This window comes from Myotis brandtii, unplaced genomic scaffold, assembly GCF_000412655.1.
Source record: "Myotis brandtii unplaced genomic scaffold, ASM41265v1 scaffold1166, whole genome shotgun sequence".
NCBI classification, from domain to species: Eukaryota; Metazoa; Chordata; class Mammalia; order Chiroptera; family Vespertilionidae; genus Myotis; species Myotis brandtii.
Genome location: NW_005354034.1, coordinates 108,520 through 113,023, shown reverse-complemented (window position 1 = coordinate 113,023; position 4,504 = coordinate 108,520). Strand labels below are relative to the sequence as shown.

General features: G+C 56.7%; 1 long non-coding RNA gene across 1 annotated transcript in view; it reads left to right on the top strand.

The window, feature by feature from the left end:
- The window catches only part of LOC102238614, a 4,273-nt gene extending 1,042 nt beyond the window's left edge, over positions 1-3,231 (top strand). Inside the window, exons 2-3 of the long non-coding RNA XR_313131.2 lie at positions 611-702; positions 2,806-3,231. This is a non-coding gene — a long non-coding RNA (uncharacterized LOC102238614). The remainder of the gene's footprint in view (positions 1-610; positions 703-2,805) is intronic.
- The last annotated feature ends 1,273 nt before the right edge of the window (positions 3,232-4,504 follow it).

The window sequence follows — 4,504 nt, the reverse complement described above, 5'->3', positions numbered from 1 at the left end:
CCCTGCCGGCCTGCTCACCCCCAACTGCCCCCCCGCCAGCATGCTCGCCCCCAACTGCCCCCTCCTGGCCTGATCGCCCCCAACTGCCCTCCCCTCCTGGCCTGATTGCCCCTAACCACCTCTGCCTCAGCCCCACCACCATGGCTTTGTCTGGAAAGTCTCCTGGTCTAATTAGCATGTTACCCTTTTATTAGTATAGATAATATATATATACTTTTATATATACTTTTTTTTTATCATTTCAGAGAGGAAGGGAGAGGGAGAGATAGGAACATCAATGATGAGAGAGAATCACGGACCGGCTGCCTCCTGCACGCCCCCCACTGGGGATCAAGCCCGCAACCCGAGCCTGTGCCCTGATCGGGAATCGAACCCTGACCTCCTGGTTCATAGGTCAAGGACGCTCAACCACTGAGCCACCCTGGCCGGGCTACACCTTTTTAAAAGATATTTTATTGACTTTTTTTAGAAAGAGGAAGAGAGAGAGAAACGTTGATCGGCTGCCTCCTGCACGCTCGGCTCCTGGCCCCGCCCTCGCATCCTTCCTGGTCTTGTCTCCACGTCCCGTTGGCTGCTACACTGACCCCGACCTCCCTCCTCCCTGTTGTAGGGTCTGTGGTTCCATCCGGCCACTGAGATGGCCCAGGGGACACCCCGTCTCAGGATCCTGAATCACACCTGCCAGTGCCGTTTTTCGTGAAGGTGAGTAACACGGTCACGGGTTCCGGGGGGTGACAGGGGGCACCCCTGTGGGGACCGTGGTTCAGCCCCCCCAGCCACCCACCCGGACGGCTTCAGTCTCCTTCCGTCCCGAGGGCTGTGCTTGTCAAACCCCGGCTCAGCCCGGCCGGCGTGGCTCCGTGGCTGAGCGTCCGCCTATGAACCAGGAGGTCACGGCTCGATTCCGGTCAGGGCACAGGCCCGGGTGTCGGGCTCCATCCCCAGTGGGGGGCGTGCAGGAGGCAGCTGATCTGTGATTCTCTCTCATCATTGATGTTTCTCTCTCTCTCTCTCTCTCTCTCTCTCTCTCTCTCCCCCTCCCTCCCTTCCTCTCGGTCTCTGAAAAGCGATAGAAAAATCTATCCTCAGGTGAGGATTAACCCCAACACCTCCCTCCCCAGAGGGGGGTCGTGTAGCTTCACCGAGCCCCGAACTTCAGAAGCTCCCAGAAAAGGGCAGCTGTGACGGCAGCTGGGATCCCTGACTCACCGCCAACATCTGTGTGTCCGCCAGACGGTTTCTGGATGAGCCGTTCTGGCAAACGTCTGGGGGGAAAACAAAACAAAAACCAAAAAAAAACCCCAAATGACTGTGAGGTTTGATTCCCGAAGCCCGCACGCGTCCTCTGTGCCGTATGATTTGCCATCTTGGCATCTGCTGGGCCAAGATGAGTCGTGGGGAGCGACCCGGCCCCCGATGGAGGCAGACTTTCCAGTGAGGTGCACGGTGATGTCACTGCCCCAGCAGGACACACACACACGCACACGCACACACATGCACACGCACACGCACACGGGCCCGTCGCCACCTCCTGCTCGGGCTGGTGCTCCGTCCGGGAAAACTTTTATTTATTCTTCGTTTCCGCTGTCCCTTGCCCTCAAATGGCTTTGAAACGGAGGGAGTTTTTTGAAAACGAGCGAAAGAGAGATTTTTGTACCCAGTTTGGGAGTCACCGTGTCCAGAAAGATTTTTTTATTTTATTTTATTTTTTTAATCCTCACCCAAGGACATTTTCCATTGATATTTACGTATTTAAAAAAATATATATATATATTTATTAATTTCAGAGAGGGAGAGAGATGGAAACATCAACGATGAGAGAGCCCGCAACCCGGGCATGTGCCCTTGACCAGGAATCTAACCGTGACCTCCTGGTTCATAGGTCGACTCTCAACCACTGAGCCACGCTGGCCCGGCTCCATTGATTTTTAGAGAGAGTGGAAGGGGCGGGGAGAGACAGAGAGAGAGAGACACATCGATGGGTTGCCTCCTGCACGCGCCCCGACCAGGTGATCTGCAACCGAGGTATGTGCCCTTGCCTGGAATCGAACCCGGGACCCTTCAGTCTGCCGGCCGACGCTCTATCCACTCAGCCACACCAGCCAGGGCGAGAAACTTTGATTTGTTGCACCGATTTATGCATTCATTGATTGATTCTTTTTTCTTTTTTTTTTCTAAAAATATATTTTATTGATTTTTTACAGAGAGGAAGGGAGAGGGACAGAGAGTTAGAAACATTGATGAGAGAGAAACATCCATCAGCTGCCTCCTGCACGCCCCCTACTGGGGATGTGCCCACAACCAAGGTACATGCCCTTGACTGGAATCGAACCCAGGACCCTTCAGTCCACAGGCCGACGCTCTATCCACTGAGCCACACCGGTCAGGGCCATTGGTTGATTCTTGTATGTGTCCTGACCAGGGATCGAACCTGCAACGTTGGCCAATCCGGACGATGCTGTAACCAACTCACCTCCCCGGCCTGGGCCCAAGGTTTCTTGTAATAAATCGAACAGGTACCAGCCTTAACCGGTTTGGCCCAGTGGATAGAGCGTCGGCCTGCGGACTGAAGGGTCCCGGGTTCGATTCCGGTCAAGGGCATGTACCTTGGTTGCGGGCACATCCCCAGTGGGAGGTGTGCAGGAGGCAGCTGATCGATGTTTCTCTCTCATCCATGTTTCTAACTCTCTATCCCTCTCCCTTCCTCTCTGTAAAAAATCAATAAAATATATTTAACAAATAAAACATAAATTGAACAGGTACCAGGCGTTGAGGCTAAACGTGCTCATCATTCATCCCTCACAGCACCTCGACGGGGCCAGGACCCTGCTCTGCACGTGACAGATGGGGGAGCTATTGCGCCCCGACTGACGCAACCACGTAAGTGGCTAGGAAGCCACGGAGCCGGGACTGGACCTTCGCTCAGCGCTGACATCAAAGCCCATCCTCTTCCTGCTGCGTCCGCTGTCCGGGTCCCCCTGGGGCTGCCCCTTGGCCCCCGAGTTCTCCGCTTCCCGTAATCCTGGTGCCCGGAGATCGGAGACGCCCCCTTTTCTGACGCCCCCCCCAGCATGTCTGCTGCAGCCGTGAGCTCATTGCCTCCCCAGGCAGCGGCTCAGCAAGGCTCGTGGGCCGGTCTTCCCCGTGCAGAGCTAAGACCTCACTGAGCCGCCTCCCCCACCGTGCCCTGGGATGTCTGAGTCCATGTGCATTGCCCCGAAATATATGAAAGGAGGGAAGCGTGTTTTTGTTTTGTATATATACACACTAGAGGTCTGGTGCACAAATTCGTGCACTGGTGGGCTCCAGCCGGCCCACCCAATGGGGGCCCTGAGGAGCGGGCCAGCCGGGGCGAGGGGCCACGGGTGTTCCGGTTGTTCGGCTGTTCGGTCAATTTGCATATTACCCTTTTATTATATAGGACAGGCCCGGTGCACGGAATCAGTGCACGGGTAGGGTCCCTAAGCCTGGCCAGCAATCAGGGCCGATCTGTGGGGTGACCAGCAGGGCGATTGGATGGCCCCCACTGGCACCCGCCTGGGCTGGCCAGGCGCTGCCCACTCGCCAGCCCTGCCTCCCGCTGCTGCCACCGGTTGGGGCCTATGGGCTGGGGCAGCTTCTGCATTGAGCGTCTGCCCCCTGGTGGTCAGTGCATGTCATAGCGACTGGCCATTCTGCTGTTCGGTCAATTTGCATATTAGGCTTTTATTATATAGGAGGATATTTTTATTGATTTCAGAGAGGAAGGGAGAGAGAGAGAAGCATCAATGATGAGAGAGAATCACGGATTGGCTGCCTCCTGCACGCCCCACACTGGGGATCAAGCCCACAACCCAGGCCTGTGCCCTGACCGGGAATCGAACCCTGACTTCCTGGTTTGGTTCATAGGCCGATGCTCAACCACTGAGCCACGCCGGCCGGGCTGACTCCTTATTTATTAACATAAAAGACGGGCAGAGATGCCAGAGAAGCCGCCGAGGCAGGGAGCTGGAGGCCCGGCGTTTCTCGCGGGAAGGGCACCCTCATGGGGGGGCCGAACAGCTCACTGGCCTTCGGCAGCAGCTCTCACAAGAGCCGGGGTTCGTCACGGATGGAACAATCGGATTTTCCATGTTTTCGTCAAGCGGAACTGACTTCTTTGCCCGGAAACCACAACCCTCAGGGGCGTAACGTAAACGAGACATAAATATAAACATGTCCCCCCTCCTCCCCGCAAAGGGCAGTCGGCACACGGGCTCCTGCAGGGGACGTGCCAGCGACGTCAGATGCCATGACTCACCGCCTTCCGGTTACGGGGAGAGAAAGGGGGGACCCCGGGCACGGGCGCGGGAACTGCGATGCCAGAGGGTCCCGGCGAGGCCTCGGACAGTCAACATCTTCTGGAAATTGTCCTTCCTCCCTCCTCCCTGTGGATCGTGGATGGATTCTGCGCTGGGATGCTCAGCCCGGCCCGGAACCACAGGGCGGAACGGGCGTCCGGCCCAGCTGCGGGAGGGGAGGGGGT